A 19,028-nucleotide genomic window follows, 5' to 3' on the forward strand; every position below is an offset into this window, starting at 1 on the left:
AAGAGTCTCAGGATGGCTTCTTGTGTCTTACTCTCTAGGTTCCCTGGGTTTGGCCATCTGTTTGTAAAGCAAATAGAGCCGGTTTTTGAGACAAAAGCCTTTCACAAATCTACCAGGTCAGATTCCCTCATGCTCATGAGAGTGACCATTATTGCCACTGATAATAAGTGGTGAGTATGCATTGATAGCACATTTCACCATATAAACAATCTAAAAATAAGGATCATCTATCCCTTCTCCCCCCCACCCTCAGTTTCTCTCTCTCACACATACAGACATCCTCTTTCTTCATCCCCGTTGCTATAGAGACGCTGTCTCTGTAGCTATTAGGAGCATTTATGAATCTAGAGTGCACAGATGGCGGCCCTGGCCCACCTGAACAGGAGGGTGCTACGTTGTTGCTTTCAGGGCAGGATTTGTAGCCCTAGGGGATTAAGGAAATGAGGTTACATTTTACACACCTGCCCTCGTTCCAGAAACTCGACCCGTTGGCTGCCTAGGAGGAGATTAATTGACTCAGCCATCCAGAAGAGTAGGGACACATGCACACAACAGCCCTTCTCTACCTGAGCCTGGTTGTGGAAGATTAAATGAGGTTGCTGTGATCTTCCATCTCTCCTCCCTGGTGTTTGATTAATAATAATACTACTCAAGCCCCACAAGTAGGCTGCAGGTGCCTTGGAGAAAGAGAGCAGGTCTTTGTTCCCAGCACCTCACATGGGGCCCTGTACACTGTATCTTAGCAGTTTCCAAAGTGCGGGAGTCCCCAAGACCCTTTCAGGAGGGCTGTGAGGTCAAAACTATTTTCATAATAATACTAAGACATTTTAGTTTCTAATATGGTAAGTATCAATAAATAGCACACACATAAACAAAATCTCTTTGAGGAATCCTCAATAATTTTTAAGAATGTAAAGATATCCTGAGACCAAAATATTTGAAAGACACTACTGTCAACGATAAGGAAAATTTTGCTGATGCTGATACTATTTACTTCCTGTGTCATCTTAAATGAATCACTTGACCTCTCTGAGACTCATTTTTTCCCATTGATAAGATGAGAGAACTGGGCTGGATGGTCTCAGAGAGTCCTTCTAGCTCTAATTCCCATGATTCCTTGACACTTTGCAAAGCATTTCCCCATCTTTGCCCTCCTCTGATGCTTCCAACCACCCCAGGGGGATAGTCTGAGTGGTTGCTTGTATTTCCACTGGGAGCTAAACAACCAAAGCTAGACCAGGTTGAAGGGACTAGTTCATGGTCATGCAGCAAAGTAGTGGTGGGGATGGGAGGCTATAAAGTGTAACGGGGTCTAATGGAAAGACCAGTGTATTCTGAGGCAGGGGACCTGGGCTCATAGTCTATCTATTTACTAGCTCTATGACCTTGGTCAAGTCATTTAACTTCCTCAGCCCTCAGTTTTATCACCTGCAAGATGACAAGTTGGATTAGCTGATTTTCAAGGTCCTTCTAAATTGAAATTTCTGCTGCTGACTTTGGCTGCTTTCTACTATATGACAAGGATAATCATTCTTGCATCACTTACCTTACAGGGTTGCGTTCAGAAAAGTGCTTTGAAAACCTTAAAATGTCATAGAAATTTGAGCCCTCATCATCATCATCATCCCCCTACACTGTAAATTCGCTTATTCTTATCTTAGAAGCCAAGGACTCTTGAAAGTAATGCACCTAAAAAGCAAGCAAATCTTTAAAGTTTTTTATATTTTTAAGTTTAATTTGTGTTAACATTTTCTCCATCACTTTTTTATGCCTACATAATAAAACAATAAATCAAACCCTGATTTTTTTTAACCATGTGCCAATTTCTTTCTTTTTTTTCATGGCATGTTTTATATTAACTGATACAGAGTGAAGTAAGTAGAAGCAGGAAAACAATAAAAACAATGAATGCAACAATGAAATGGAAAGAATAAAAATATCAAGAACACCTCCAACTGAACTCTGTTTTTACAGTAAGCAAGCTTAGCTCCGAAGAAAAGAGGAGAAAGTATACCTCTCTTTTGTCTTTGAGGACATGGGGGACTATGGATGCAGAACAATGAATACACTGTCATACGTGGATGGTGTATTGGCTAGTATGGCTGAACTGTTCTCTCTCTCTCTCTCTCTCTCCCTTCTTCTGTCTTTCTTTTCCTCCTCTCTCTGACACACACTGTCTCTCCCCTCTCTTCCTCTCTTTTTCCCCCTCTTCCTCTCTCCCTCCCCTCTCTCCATTTCTCTCTTTCTCTCTTCCCTCCATCTCCATGACTTTCTCCTCACCTTTTCTCTTCCCTCTTCTTTCTTTCTTTTTTTAATATAAATTTATTTATTTTTAGTTTTCAATATTCACCTCCACAAGTTTTTGAGTTCCAAATTTCTCACCCTTCCCCCCACCTCAAGATGGCATGCACTCTGAATACCCCTTCCCCTGGTCTGCCTTTTCTTCTATCTCTCCCCCCTCCCTTCTCTTATCTCCTTCCCCTTCCACTTTCCTGTAGAGCAGGATAGACTTCTGTACCCCATTTCCTGTATTTCTTATTTCTCAGTTGCATGTGAAAAAAAACATTTTTTTAAAAAACTTTGAGTTCCAAATTTTCTCCCTTCCTCCCTCCCCACCCACCCTCATTGAAAAGGCAAGCAACTCAATATAGGTTGTACATGTGCAGTTATGCAAAACACTTCCACAGTAGACATGTTGTGAAAAACTAACTCCATTTCCCTTAATCCTATCCTGCCCTCCCATTTATTCTATTCTTTCTTTTGACCCTGTCCCTCCTCAGAAGTATTTGCTTCTGATTACCCTCTTTCCCAATCTGCCCTCCTCTCCATCACCCCCCTGCTCTCTTGTCCCCTTCTCCCCCTATTTTCCTGTAGGGTAAGACAGATTTCCATACCCAATTGAATGTGTATGTTATTCTCTCCTTAAGCCAAATCCCATGAGAATAAGATTCCCTCATTCCCTCTCACCTTTCCCTGTTTCCCATCCACTGTGAGAGACTTTTCTGGGGTTTTTTTGTGAGATAATTTACCCCATTCCACCTCTCCCTTTCTTCTCCGAGTATCATCCTCTCTCATGCCTTAATTTTATTCTCCAGATATGACCCCTTAATCTTCAACTCACCCTGTACCCTTTATCTATCTATCTACATATACATACATATAATTTTTTTCCTCCAACTACCCTAATACTGACAAATGTCTCATAAGTTATAAATATCATCTTTCCATGCAGGAATGTAAACAGTTCAATCTTAATACACCATCCACGTATGACAGTGTATTCATTGTTCTGCATCCATAGTCCCCCATGTCCTCAAAGACAAAAGAGAGGTATACTTTCTCCTCTTTTCTTCGGAGCTAAGCTTGCTTACTGTAAAAACAGAGTTCAGTTGGAGGTGTTCTTGATATTTTTATTCTTTCCATTTCATTGTTCTGTTTTCCAGACATGACCCCTCAATCTTCAACTCACCCTGTGCCCTCTATCTATCTATCTATCTATCTATCTATCTATCTATCTATCTATCTATCTATCTATCCATAATACAATTTTTTTCCTTCAACTACCCTAATACTGACAAAGTTCTCATGAGTTAAATATCATCTTTCCATGCAGGAATGTAAACAGTTCAATCTTAACAAGTCTCCTATGATTTCTCTTTCCTGTTTACCCCCTCATGTTCCACTGGAGTCCTGCATTTGAAAGTCAAATTTTCTGTTAGCTCTGGTCTTTTCATCAGGAATGCTTGAAAGTCTCCACTTCACTGGAATGACATTTTTCCCTGAAGATTATACTACCCGCTGGGTAGGTGATTCTTGGCTGCAGTCCTATCTCCTTTGCCCTCCGGAATATCATATTCCATGCCCTGTGGTCCTTTAATGTAGAAGCTGCTAAATCTTGTGTTATCCTGATTGTGTTTCCACAGTACTTGAATTGTTTCCTTCTGGCAGCTTGTAACATTCTCTCCTTGACCTGGGAACTCTGGAATTTGGCTACAATATTCCTAGGAGTTTTCCTTTAGGGATCTCTTTCAGGAGGAGATCTGTGAATTCTTTCAATTTCTATTTTGCCCTCTGGTTCTAATATATCAGGGCAGTTTTCCTTGATAATTTCTTGAAAGATGATCTAGGCTTTTTTTTGATCATGGCTTTCAGATAGTCCAATAATTTTTAAATTCTCTCTCCTGGATCTATTTTCCAGGTCAGTTGTTTTTCCAATGAGATATTTCACATTGTTTTCTAATTTTTCATTCTTTTGGATTTGTTTTACAGTGTCTTGATTTCTCATAAAGTCACTGTCTTCCAATTGCTCTATTCTAATTTTTAAGGAAGTATTTTCTTCAGTTATCTTTTGGACTTCCTTTTCCATTTGGCCAATTTTTCTTTTTAGGGCATTTTTCTCCTCATTGGCTTTTTGGACCTCCTTTGCCATTTGGGTTAGGCTGTTCCTCCTTAAGGTGTTATTTTCTTCAGTATTTTTTTGGGTCTCCTTTAGCAAGCTGTTGACTTGTTTTCCATGATTTTCTTGCATCACTCTCATTTCTCTTCCCAGTTTTTCCTCTACTTCCCTTACTTGCCTCTCAAAATTCCCCCTGAGCTCTTCCAAGGCCTGGGACTGATTCATACCTTTCTTGGAGGCTTTGGATGTAGGAGCTTTGACCCTGTTGTCTTCCTCTGGTTGTATATTTTGATCTTCTTTTTCACCAAAGCAAGATAATATAGTCTGACTCTTTTTGCACTGCTTGCTCATGATCCCAGCCAATTACCTGAGTTTTAAACTCTTTGTTAATGCAAGAATCTGCTTCCAATGTGGAGAGTGTACTGTCCCAAGCTTCAGGGGCTTGTGTAGCTGTTTTCCGAGATACTTGTAGGGACCTGTAAATTTTCACTTCTACCAAGGTGGTATGATAAGGGGCGAGGTGTTTACTCCTTTCCTGGACTGTAACCACAAGTATTCCCCTCTGTCCTGTCACCGTGAGGAGGGATTCCTCTCCACAGCCACTACAAGCTCCACCACACCAGCGCTCCTCCTCACCCGGGCACTGCGGCCCGGAACTGTGACCCAGATCCACACACAGGCAAAGCAAGAGACTCCTGCCTCAGCACTGGCAAAGAGATCCCTGCAGTCCCTTTCTGATCAGCCACTGGATTCCCCCTCAGTCTGTGGGCCGGAAGCTCGGGAAGCAGCTGCTGCTCCCCAGGGCCACGCTCTTGGGGAATGGATCTGGAACCCCGCCTTCCTCTCTGACCACCAACAGAAACAGACTTTTCCCACTGACCTTCTAAGTTGTCGCTGGCATTGGTGGATTGAGGAGTCCGGAAACCTCCACAGCTGCCCGCGATTCAGTCCTTGGAGGCCTGCTCCAGGTTTGCTGCGGCCTGTGCGCCCACGCTGTGCTGCGCTGCGCTCCCAGCCCGGTGCGATACACCCCTCCGATCAATCATCCAGGTTGTCTTGGGCTGGAAATCCGCCCCACTCTGTCTTTTTGTGGGTTCCGCTGGTTCAGAATTTGTTTAGAGCCATTTTTATGAGTATTTGGAGGGATTTGGGGGAGAGCTCAAGCAAGTCACTGCTTTCACTCAGCCATCTTGGCTCCGCCCCCCCATGTGCCAATTTCTAAGTGGTAAATGCTCACATCAAAAATGTAAGAATTGGCTTTTGAGAGCTGTTTTGAGCTGGCTCCACTATGCCCTTAGGTATATCCCACTTCTATTGGAAGACATGAGCTCTAAGAACCATTCTAGCTCTAAATTCATTGATCTTATGATCCATATTAATGAAAGGAATCAATTGAAAACATGGGATTAGAAAACCAAAATTTGGGTTTCTGAAATGAATCAAGTATCATTCCCCCCCCTTATTTACCTTTCAAAATTGCTTAGGGTCTTTAATTTAAAAAAAATATTGATATCTTTTCTTTTTGTATCACCTTCATTCCCAAATATAGCCCTCCCCTACCCAAAAAGAGGAGAAAAGTAGTGCAGCAAAACTAACGAATACATCAACTGAGTCTGACTATATGCGATGTTCCATACTCATAGTCCCCCACCTCTGCAAAGAGGAAATGGGTGAAAGGATGCATTTTCTTATCTCTTCTTCAGGGCCAAGCTTGGTCATTATATTACAAATGTTTTTCTTCTTAACATTTTGTAATCATTGTGTTTATTACTTTTCTTGCTTCTCAGTTCCCTGGATCAGTTCATATAAGTCTCCTTGTGCTTCTTGGAGTTCTTCAGATTCATGGTTTCTTATGGCAGGGTAGTATTCTGCTACACTGAAGTATCATGATTTGTTTCACCATTCCTTAATTGTTGGAGTTTTATTTTATTTCCAGTTTTTCTAATATAAAAGTGTGTGTGTGTGTGTGTGTGTAGTATTGTATATGGAATCTTTCTGCCTTACGTCTTCATAGGGTATATGCTTAGCAGTGAAATCACTGGGATAGTGACATTTTAGTCACTTTCTTAGAGTAATTCCAAATTGCTTTCTTGAATGGTTGGACCAATTCATACTCCACAAACAATGTATAAGTGAGCCTGTCTTTCCACAACTCCAAGAACGAACAAATCATAAGAACCATAAAGTTCTCCCCAAAGGAAGCCATTCTCAACTGAAAATCATGGTACAAAGAAAAGATTCCTGGCCAGGGATTGAAGAGACTTGGATACTAGTCCTGGATTATCCATCAATTCACTTTGTAACTTTGGGGAAAGTTACAGAATAAACAGCATTAGAAACAATCTTAGAATGTGTAACATACAAAGTTAGCAGTGGAAGGGGTCTTAGTGAGCATCTAGTCCTATTCTCATTCTTTAGACATAATCACTTCTCTAAACCTCAGTTTCTTCATCTGTAAAATTAAAATTACGATACTTAAAGAATTGTTGTATCAAATGAGATAATGGATGTTCAACTGTGTTATAAGCAAATCGCCATTTATGCCCATATGCACGTTATTATAATTTGTTACTCAGATGTCCAAACTACTTTACAGAATGTTGGGCCCACTCAGAGCTCTACTCATGGTATTATTAGTCTACCTATCTTGTAATATGCTTATTACAGTGACCCCAAGCTTCTCCCTGAAGAAAAGTTCATCTTTTAAACAACTGTTCTTCTTGTATGAGTGAATACTAGAAGATCAGTCTTTGAAGACGAAGTTGAGGGTGACCTGAAGGGCAATATGGAAGGGAGAGGGAGCAGTTTGCAGGGCATAATAAATGAAGACTTGCACAAGAGAAACAAGGTAAAATTTATCATCAAAAAGATGTATGACTGGGGGGGGGAAGGAGAGATGGGGTAATTACATCACAAGAGCCAGAGATAATCAGTGGACTGCCCATATGTACTCACCGGCCTCCACACAGTATCAAGAGAACTGGATTTATAGAAAGACACAGACAAGATGCGCACAGGGTTGAGGGGCATAGATGGGATGTGATCTGCATGGTTAGAAGGAGTGCCTATCTGGGTGAGAGCTTGGTTAGAAGGTCATTCAGCTAAAAATAGTGTGATACAGCTGGTGAGATCTTATGCTCAATTAGGGGAGGCATAGCATTGAGGGCTAGAGAGGCAATAGTTCTATTATATTTTGCCTTGGTCAGACCACCTTTGGAATATTGTGTTCAGTTCTGGAAGGACATTTTAGGAAGGACATTGATGAGCTGGAGAGTGTCCAGAAGAGGCCACTAGGATCAGAAGGGTCTTAAGATCAGATCATAAAAGGATCAATTGAAGGAACTGGGGATATTTAGCCTGGGGAAGAGAAGATTTAGGAAGGATATGGTGACTTCTGTCAAGAGTTTGAAGGGCTGTCCTGTAGAACAACACACAGGATCATAGATTTAGAGCTGAAGGGATCTAAACCAAAGCTTTTGTTTTTTCCAAATGAGGAAACTGAGGCCTAAAGAGCTTCAGTGACTCGCCTGAGGTCAAATAGCTAGCAAGTGACAGAGCTGGGATTGACTGTAAACCTAATCTACCTTCCAGTGTTCCACAGAGCCTCCACATAATCTTTTTAGCTCCAGAGGTTGAAACAATGAGCAATGAAAATTGCAGAGATAGATTAAGGTCAAACTTTCTGGCAACAAGAGCTATCCCAAAGGGGAAACAGCTGCCTCCAGATGCAATGGGTTCACCCTTCCTTGGGGGTTGGGGTGGCTGGATAAACACTTGTTGGGTATGTCATAGAAGGGATAGAAACTGATAGATAGAAGCTGAATTAGATGGCCGATAAGGTCCCTTCTCATGCTGAGATTCTAATTGTGTTATGGCACAGAAAACATTGGAGTCCTCAGATCACAAGATTTGCAACTGGAGTAGACCTTGGAGCTTGTCTAGTCCAATTTTCTTATTTTATGAAGAAGGAAACTGAAGCCCAGAGAAGAGACAGAGTCACATGGATAGTAAGTAATAAAGGTGGGATTCAAATCTGCATCCTCTGACTTCAAATCCAGTGCCTTTCCCATTATACCAAACTCTAGCCCTCAGGGGGAGCTGGCTTCCAGCCCAGTTAAGCCACTTACTAACTGTGTGACCTATTGAAGGTGGCTTTCCCTCTCTGGGCAGTTTCCACATCTGGAAAATGAGAGGGTTGGAATAGATGGACAATAAAATTCTTTCCAGCTCTGACAGTCTGTGACTTTCTGGCTGTCTGAGTGATGGGCCCCAGGAAGGTAGATTGTTCCTTCAGCACAGGGAAACTCATGCTTCCTCGATGGTTCCTCCCTTATGAATCAGGCCCCTAAACAGTCGCCCAGCGGGGTCCCCCTTCACATCCACCCCAGGAGCCCCACACCAGCAATTATGGTAATTAGCCCCAAGGCTGTGCTGAGAGCATTGGGGACTTTGGCTCCCCTGACCTCCTTTCAGGAGACACCTGATTAGTTCATTTGAAGTCACGTGGTCTGGCCTCAGACTTGTTGCTGGGCATCCTAGGTTGCCATGGAGACTCGCTTCTCCCGCACAACCTCTTCAACGAGAGGGAGAAAATTGTTGGCTCAAAAGGGGGCTGCAAACTCAGCCATGGGAGAGGGACAGAGACTGGTAAGGGCAGCCAGGTTTCTCTTCTCCTCCCCCACCAGGCTCCCCTTTATGTTCCTCAGAAATTCTTCCATCTGCAGCCTCTCATTACCCTACACAAGGAGATTCCTCCCGTATTCCTGCAACTTTTATTGCTACTGCAGAGATCCCTCTTTCTCCGCCCTTCCCCCCCATATATTTCACCCCATCCCTGCACCTCCCAGACCTCCCTGGCCATCCCAATTTCTTAACGTCCTTCCCAGTGCTAATATTCACAGAATGAAAGAAGGAAGCCTTTCCCAATCCCTCTTAATTCTTCCCTAAAACCTTCCCTTTGTTAATTATTTCCTATTTATCCTGTATATAGTTTGCCTGAATATTTGCTTGCTCTCTCCCATTAGATTGTGAGCTCCTTAAAGGCAAAGACTGTCTTTTACCTATCTTTGTATCCTCAGCTCTTAGCACAGTGCCTGCCACATAGTAGGCAATTAATAAATGCTTATTAACTGAATTACTGACTGATTTCAGAGCTGAAGAGAAACAGAGACCACCTAGTCTGACCTGTAGCCAAATAAGACCCCTTCTCTTCCCCCTTCCACAACATTCTTGGAAGAAGGAAGGGAGAGGGAGGGGCTACTGGAGAATACAATTGGCTGGATTCAGAATTGGTTGGATGGTCAGACCCAATGTAGTCATCAGTGGTTTGGTGTCAGCTTAGAAGATCTCTAGTGGATTGCTCCAGGGATATATGTTTGGTCCCATGCTGTTTAACATATTTTATCGATGACTTAAGAAAATACATAGATGACATGCCCACAAAATCTACACATGAGCCAGCATTCTGGATGATAATCAGGATCCAAAGAGATCTTGAACTAAATCTAAGGTGAATTTTAATAGGAATACATGTACATGAATAGTCTGATATTTGTGTCTGGGTCCAATAAATCAATTTTATAAGTTCAAGATGGAGGAAGTATGGTTAAACAGCAGTTTGTCTAGATGAGATCTGGAGCTCTCGTGGATGTAAGTTCAGTATTTGTCAACAGTGCGATAAAGACTGAAAAATAAATGAGATCTCAGACCCCATGAAGAAGAAATACAATGTCCAGGACTGAGGAAGTTATGATTCCTCTGTTCTCTGCCGTGGTCAGACCCTACCTAGAGCACTGAGTTCAGTTCTGGCTACCATGGTTTAAGAAGGGCACGGGTAACTTGAGGAGCATCCAGAGGAAGGTAATCAGGGTGGTGAAAGGTCTGCCTCACACGTGGGTCATTTGAAGGAACCAGGGATGTTTAGTCTGGAGTAAAGACTTGGGGGAACTTTGTCATCAAATGACATAATATTTGTACCATGTTTAGCACACCTGGTACCACACATTAGGTGCTTAATCAATACTTGTTCCCTTCCACTCTCTCAAAGAAGAAGGCTTGGCTATTCTGTTCTGCTTAGCCCAAACGGTGCTAGGAAGAACTGGTGGAGGTAGAAAAGAGGAAAACTTAGCTTTGATAGCAGGAAAAACTTCCTAACAATTAGAGTTCAACACGAGTGGAACGGGCTGCTTCCAGAGGTGGTTGGCCTCCCTCACTGAGGGTCTTGGAGCAGAGGCAAGCAGATGGGCTTCTTCAGGCCTCATTTGGGTCAGTTGGCCTCTAATGTAACTTCTAATTCTGGGACCCTGTGAATCCGAGATCCCTGACATGTGATCATCCAGCCTTTGCCATAAAAAATCCAACTTGCCCCCTCTTCCCTCCTGTTGCCCTGTTTTGTAGCAATTTTGTTCAATTTTCCTGACTGTCAGCCTCAGTCTGTGTCTTTTCACCTTCCATCCCCGCTCCTGGGTTTGCTATCTTGGGGCAAGTAATCCCTTTCCCACGTGGCAGCCCTTCAAAGACAATGATCTTATCCACTGCACCTTCCCCAACAAATCTTCTCCAGGCTAAATATCCTTAGTCCCTTCCATTGACCCTTGTGTGGCAAGATCTCAAGACCTTCTTAAATCCCACTTGCCTTCATGTGAAATTTCTGCAGCTTGTTAATGCCCTTCCTAAAATGGGCTGCCCAGAACTGACCTCATTACTCCAGAAGAGTCTGTGTTCCAGAGCTCTCCCAGCTCTGACATTATATTCTAAGGTCAATCAGTCAATAAACATTTATTAAGTGCTTACTATGTGCCAGACACTGTGCTAAGTCCTGGGGATACAAAGAAAGGGCAAAAGATGATCCCTGCCCTCCTTGAGTTTACAATCTAATGGGAAAGGCAGCATTCAAACAAATATTCACTGAGCAAGTTCCTCCCAGGTCTGACATTGTATGTTCTATGTTCTAAAGAGTTTCTCAGCTTTGACATTGTATATTCTAAGGGCCCTTCCAGCCCTGACCTTGTTTGTTCTAAGGTTCCTCCCAGCTCTGATATTCAATTACTTAAGGGCCCTCCAAGGTCTGACACTGTATGTTCTAAGGGCCCTCTGGGCTGTGATATTGTATGTGCTATGTTCTAAGGTCCCTCCAATCTCTGACGTTCTGTGTTCTGTACTCTGATATTTCATGTTATAGGCTCTAAGCTTCCTTGCAGCTATTACATTTTATGTTCCATGTTCCAAAGTCCCTTCTAATGCTAATAGTCTATGTTCTGTGTTCTAATTCTCCTCTGCCTTCTGACACCCTTCCCACCTATTCCCTCCAAGCCCTTGTCAGGATCCAAGACCATGTTTTTATTTTTTACTCTTTTTTTTCAATTATTAGGAGATACCCTGTTTTCTTGAGCTAAAGCCCAGCAAGCAAGCTGTGCCCTGAGCGTGGCATAGCAACAATCCTTTGCACTCACTCTTTGGATGAACTCTGCTGTAACTAAATCGAAGAACTGATGGTCTCTGAGGTTGAGCAAGCACCGCCAGGCCCAGACATGAAGCCCTGCTATGAATGGATTTTTTGTTGCTAGACAACCTTGCCTCAGTGTGGCTGTTGTGCCTCGCTACTGTTGCTATACTACACTGTTTGATTCTTTGTCTCGTCACAAATACATAAATCAAGGTTTAGCCCCAGTGCCTTGGATTTCCTACTAGAGGAGGCCCCAACATATGTGTCTAATTTCTCCGCTCCAAAGGAATAAAGAAATCTTTTTGCTTTTAACCTGTGTGAGCTAGTTGGTGTTTTTAGAGGTTGCAAAACCTCTGTGACTCTTTGGTCATTTGTTATCAGAGTTGACCCGCTCATGGACCCCAGAAATACAAACGAAATACACTCCAAGACACAGACATGTTCTTGGAATACCCACATGGAAACAAGTACATACCCAGTCATAGATTTATGAGCAGACATACACATTCAGAGATGCATATAGACACCCAAGCACAAAGACCACATGCTATGCGTGTTTCATAGCCTTAAAGGATTGCTTATGTGTTATCTCCCCCATTAGAATATAAACCCCTTGAGGGCAGAGACTATCTCACTTATTTTCATTTCTCTCTGTGCTTAGCCCAGTGCCTGGCTCTTTCTATCTGTCTATCTGTTTACTTTGTCTGAGTTGGAGCCTCCCAGTTGAGTACAGAAACTGTTTTAGCTTTGTCTTTGTAAAGGGAGCACCCAGAACAGTAAGTGCTTAATCGGTGGGTGTAGAATTGAATTGTTACTTCTGGGTAGTTTGTTTTGTTTATGTGTTTGTCCTTTCAAAGAAGACCAATGACATCATAGGGTGATGTCTAGAATTGGAATTAAGTGGGGCACAATAGCACGAAGTCATCAGCCTCACTCTCTCTTCCAAAGTCATCAAAGTCCAATGGCAAGACAAAGGTCAAGAAAACTGCTGATGGCTTCTGATGCAGTGGATGACCTAGACGCCTTTAGTGTCTGACCAAGTTCTTAGCACTCCCTGCCATTTGAACAAATTGTTCTCATCCTCCCATTCTGCTGAGGGAAGTTTTCACATGCCTGGGTTAGATATTCCCCTCACTCACCTATGGGTTTGAGACTCATTGATTACCCTTAACCTGGTTTGGTCCCTTTGCCAAGACAGTTTACTAGGGTGCGACCACTGCACATGCTACAGTTTCTTGAAACCACAGGTGAGAATGGAGCACCAGGTGGACACCAAAGTTCAATGAGCAGCCCTGAAAAAAGCTCCTCACACCAGAGATGCTAGTCCTCCTTGAACACCCCATACACTCAGATTTGTTAGAAGCAGATGGTAACATGAAAGCGGAATTCACTGGTCACTTCTTGAAATAGACCCCAAAATATAAACTCTCAAGAATATTGTAGCCAAAATTTGGAGTTTCCAGGGCAAATAGAAATACTCTAAGCACATATACACACACACAAAAGAGTTCAAATACCAAGAAGGCTCAAGTCAGGATCGCGCAAGATTTGGTACTAAAGGAGGGAGGAACTTGGCATATAATATCTAAAAGGCAAAAGATACAGGGTCAAGATACAATCAAGAATAACTTAGCAAAACTATAGGGGAAAATGGACCTTCAATAAAATAAAGGACTTCTAAGTATTCCTAAACAACAACAAAGCTGAGTGGAAATTTTCAAATTTCAAATTTCAAAGCAATGCTTACTTAAATTTTAGATCTCTAAACTCTTTCATTGACAAAAGAGAGGGGAATGAGTCAAATTTATAGGAATAAGCTCCATTTCCCAATTGATAATGGTCAAAGGATATGAATAGGTAGTTTTCAAAGAAAGAGATCCAGCTACTAACTGCTCTATGAAAGACAAATGTTGCAAGTCATTAATTAGAGAAATGAAAATTAAAAGAACTCTGGTATTCTATCTCATACCCATCAAACTGGCAAAAATGATGACTAAGGAGAAGAGCAAATGTTGGAGAACGTTAATACACTATTACTGGAGTTGTGAATTGTTTCAGCCATTATGGAAGGCAAACTATGCCCCAGAAGTCACTAAACTGTACATATTCTTTAACCCAGTGATACTGCTACTAGACCTATACCACAAAGAGATCAAATAAAAAAGAAAAGGACCTATATATAATTACATAGATACATATATATGCATATGTGTTTAAATATACATATTTACAAAAATATTTATAACAGCTCTTTGTAGAAGATTGGAAACTAAAGTGTGCCCATCAGTTAAGAGATGATTGAACAAATTATAGTATATCAATGTAATGAAATATCATTGTGCCATAAGAAATTATAAAATGGACAGTTTCAGAGAAAGAAGGGAAGACACATAACTGATGCAGACTGAAGTAAACAAAACCAGGAAAACAATTTATAAAATAATAATATCATAAAGACAAACAATTTTGAAAGCCTGAAGAACTCTGATCAGTGCAGTGACCAATCACTACTGTGACAGACTGTTGATATAGCATGCAACACACTCATAACAGAAAGGTGATAGAATCAAGGTACAGAATGAGACATGTATTTTTGGACATGACAGTGATTGATTTTGCTTGACTATGCATATTTGTTTTAAGGATTTTGTTTTTGGTGGGTTTTTTTTTGTAATTGGGGGTAGAGGAAGAAGGAAAATGGAGAATAAATAAATGCTGTTTAATTAAAAAATAAAAGTTAAGCCAATGAAACTTGCTTTTCTTTATGAATAAAATTCATAATGTCTACAAGTCTAATGCTGTCACACAAATATCCCCCTAGTTCTGAGCTCCTGAATGCCATAAATTCAAGGAAGCACAATTACACTTTCAAATTAAATTCAGATGTGACTTTCTGGGAAAAAAAACACAATAGCTTTTGCTGCAAAAAATTCAGGAGATGAATTTTAGTTATAAAAGTCAACTATACCTTTTTATAGAGAAACTCAACTTTTTAATAAATTGGTACTGTAACCTAATAAACTACATAAGTCATTTCTCCCAAATATACTCTTTTCCATCTCAAATATGAAAACTCAGGGGAAAATTATTTCTAGATGATTTTTAAAGCTCTGTACATGTTTAAAGATGTCCAACTATACAATAATTTAGAAATTTTATTTATGGATATAAAAACCTATTTTCAGACATTCAAAATACATTTACTTCTCATTTGCTTAGAATTAAATCCTTTAAAAGGAAGAATTTTCAACTAGGTTTGAGAAAAAAATTAAATCAAAAAGAAGTTAAGATTGCAGTTCACAAATAAATAATTGGGAAATTGATATGCTCAGAGTTTTTGTCAAAAATTCTGCTTCTGGGACCATGACCCTGAATCCCTGAGCCCTCTCTGAGCTCCTACAGCAGCTACCATTCGGTTTCACACAATTGTTTCTGTCTTCATGAATCTCCAGCTAACCTGGGAGCTTCCAAGGGCAGAGGCCACCCTTTCTACCCTGTCTCCCCCAAAGCCTAGCTGGACACAAAGCTGAGCTTATAATGGGAGGTGACTTAAAAAAAAAAACCAACTCAGAGCACCAAAGGTAGGAGGTACTTTGGAAGATAACTAGTCACTGGAGCACTGAGTCCCAGAGGGCAGAAGGGCTCCTAGAAGTCATGTAGTCCAACCTGTAACTGAGCAGAACTCTCTCCAACATCATTCAACCTTCTCTGGAAGATCTCCTGTGATGGGAAACGCCTTACTTCCTCAGGCAGCCTCTTCTATTCTGAGTCAACTCTAATTTTTAGGAAGTATTTCCTTATGGCAGAGAGAAGTCTCCCTAGCCACAACTTCCACCAATTGTTCCTAGTCCTTCCCTCTGGGATGAAGCAGAAAAAGTTAATTTCTTCTTTTCCATGATAGCTCTTCAATTACTTAGAGATAGCTAGTTAATTGTTGTTCAGTTGTGTCCAGCTCTTCTTCAGCCCATCTGGGGTTTTCTTGGCAAAGATACTGAAGTTGTTTGCCATTCCCTTCTCCAGCTCATTTTACAGAGGAGGAAACTGCGGCAAAGAGGGTTAAGTGACTTGCCCAAGGTCACACAGCTAGTAAGTGTCTGAGACAGGCTTTGAATTTGAGGTATCTTCCTGACTTCAGGCCTGGCTCTCCAGCCCCTGCAGCTGGATATAGCTAGTACGTGCTCCCTAAGTCTTCTCTTCCCCAGGCCTAATATCCCCAGTTTGTTTCCTTTTCAACAGCTCTGCCGCTTTTTACATTGTTGGCTAGTCCCTTCCCCTGGACGCTCCTTCTTCTCTTGGCTTCTGGGACACCGATCTCTCTTGGTTATCCTCCTCATTATCTGACTTCTCCTTCTCAGTCTCCTTTTGGACCATCTTCTTGCCACTCACTCAGTGTGAGGGTTCTCCCACTGGAGGAGATCTTCCTTCTGGCACCCTCTCCTTTTTCCAAGCTTGAATTCTTGTTGATCTCATCCACTCCTGCGGATGCAATCATCAAGTCTATGCAGATAACTGATTCCCAGAACTATACATCTGGGCTAATCATTTTCCTTAGTTCCAGTCCCAGTATCCTGCTAGTCATACCTGATAGGGTGGGCCCAAGCCAAGATCTTAGCCCCTTGCCCCAAAGGGAATCTGACTCCCATTTGTCTACAGACCCCAGCTCCTTATCTCCCTTTGAAAGCCCAGCCCCACCTTTTCACCTTACTCAGATGCCTTCCAGTTCCCTTCATTACAGGCCCCATAAAACCCTTAAACTTTCAGGTTCATTATCAACTCCCCTTATCTCCCTTTGAAAACTATTCAATCTCTCAGACCTCCCAATCAGAATTCTTACCTAGACCCTTTTCCCAGCTCCCCGCCTCTGGCCACCCAAAGTGATTTTATTGTGTAAAAGATCCACCCTGGCCCCCAAACAGATGCTGAGAATCTCATGCCCAAAAGGCTAAGACTTTCTCATGCCCACTCATCATCTGGCCTAAATGTTTTATCATTTATAAACTTTTCCTCTGGCTGGAAGAAGATTTGAGTTGAATTCATTCAGACAGGGCCCAGCGTTGCAATCTCAGGGGTTCCCAGCAGCACCCCCATACCTCTGGACCTCATCAATACCCACCTAGATTACCTCTACATATTTCAAACTCAACATGTCTAAAGCAAAACTCATTATATTTCTCCTACTTCTTCTCTGTTCTATTGATGGCATCTCCATCCTGCCAGGCACCTGGGTTTACAGCCTTGCAAATCCTTGACTCTTTCTTTTCCTGACCCCCCTTCCCCATATCTAATCAGTGTCCAAGTCTTGTACATATTCTCTCCACAACTTCTCTAAATTTGTTCCTTCCTATACTGACACAGCTCCTATCCTAGTTCAAGTTCAAATCACCTTTTGTCTGAATTATTGTGATGGTCTCTTAATTGGCTTCCCTATCTCCAATCTCTCTCCTCTTCAACCCATATTCCACATAGCCACCATTCAATATTCTTTTTTTCCTTTTCTTAAAAAAACCTTTTTTTCACATGAAACTGCAAGTCTATTATGTACAACTTGCTTTTCCTTTTAAATCTATAATAAAGTTATCATGTAACTTTCTTTTTTTCCTTCCCTCTGCCCAGACCATTAGACACCAATATGTATAGACACATATACATATGTGTATATTTTTATATGTATATATCTAGAGAAACATATGTAAATCCCTACGTATGTGTAAATATATATGTAAAAATATGTAAATCCATACTATATATACTGCTATTACTCAATTCTTTCTCTGAATGCAGATAGCATCTTCCTTCAGAGGTCCTTTGTAGTTGATTTGGGTATTTACAGTAGTCAAAATGACTTAGTCCCTGAAAGTTGTTCTTTGCTGCTGGAGAACACTGTCACCCGTGGTCATTTTCCAAGCTGGTGTCTACCAGTTCTCCTTCCTATATTGAATCTCTGGGGGTGGAGAGGTCCTGGTGTTGGCACTTGCCTGTTCCACTAACCTGGGTCTTAGGATCTCCTTCTGGTATTCTGAGATAGGGCAAGCCCCTGGCTTGCTGGGACGTGTCTAGTCCTGTACTGCTCCTTCTCCCCCAGAGCAAGAAGGGCCTTTCCCATTAATTCCCTAAGGTTTCTGGGGTATAAGACTGCTGTGCCCTGTCATTTTGCTGGTTCAGGGTTTTTCCTGGCTTGATATTTTCTGGGTTTTCAGAGGTCAATGAGGGAGAGTGAGAGTGACTTACTTCTTACTCTGCCATCTTGGTTCCCCTGAAAGTTGCTCTTAAAACAATATTGCTGTTATTGTATGCAACATTGTTTTGGTTCTTGTTTCACTCATTATTTCATGCAAGTCTTTCCATGTTTTTCTAAAATCATTGAGCTCATCATTTCTTTTTTATTAATTTATTTTAATTTATCAACAATCACTTCCATAAGCTTTTGAGTTTTTAATTTTTATTCCCCTCCCTCCCCATCCCCCTCCCCAAGACGGTGCACCATCTGATATAGGCTAAACATATACATTCCTATTTAAAGTGTTTCTACATCAGTAATGTCATAAGGAAGAAATAGAATTAATAGGAGGAACCACAAGAAATAGAAAACAAAACAGCAGATGAAAAAAATAGCAAATAGTATGCTTCGATCTGCATTCAAACTCCATAGTTCTTTCTTCGGATGTGGATAGCATTTTCCATCATGAGACCTTTGGAGATGTCTTAGATCCTTGCATTGCTGAGAAGGGCTAAGTCTATCAATGTTAGTCGTCGCACAACGTGGCTGTTACTGTGTACAGCGTTCTCCTGGTTCTGCTCACTTCATTCAGCATCAGACCATACCAGTCTTTCCAGGTTTTTCTGAAGTCTGCCTGTTCATCATTTCTTATAGCACAATAGTATTCCATTATATTCATATACCACAACTTGTTCAGCCATTCCCCAGTTGATGGGCATCCCTGCAATTTCCAGTTCTTTGCCACCACAAAGAGAGCTGCTATAAATATTTTAGAACATATAGGTTCTTTCCTTTTTCCCTAATCACCTTGGGAAACCAGACCCAATAGTGGTATTACTGGGTCAAAGGGTGTAGGCAGCTTTACAACTCTTTGGGCATAATTTCAAATTACTCTTCAAGATGTTTGGCATTACCTCCCTGATGTCATGGTCCTCTCTGAGAATGAAGGACCAGGGGCAGCTAGGTGACAA

General features: G+C 41.5%; 1 long non-coding RNA gene across 1 annotated transcript in view; it reads left to right on the forward strand.

The window, feature by feature from the left end:
- LOC144457086 (uncharacterized) overlaps nucleotides 1-12,152 on the forward strand; it is a 50,271-nt gene extending 38,119 nt beyond the window's left edge. Inside the window, exons 2-4 of the long non-coding RNA XR_013486414.1 lie at nucleotides 7,064-7,244; nucleotides 8,277-8,403; nucleotides 11,766-12,152. This is a non-coding gene — a long non-coding RNA (uncharacterized LOC144457086). The remainder of the gene's footprint in view (nucleotides 1-7,063; nucleotides 7,245-8,276; nucleotides 8,404-11,765) is intronic.
- The last annotated feature ends 6,876 nt before the right edge of the window (nucleotides 12,153-19,028 follow it).

This window comes from Phascolarctos cinereus, unplaced genomic scaffold (genome assembly GCF_003287225.1).
Source record: "Phascolarctos cinereus isolate Bilbo 61053 unplaced genomic scaffold, phaCin_HiC Scaffold_4;HRSCAF=312, whole genome shotgun sequence".
Lineage (NCBI taxonomy): Eukaryota > Metazoa > Chordata > Mammalia > Diprotodontia > Phascolarctidae > Phascolarctos > Phascolarctos cinereus.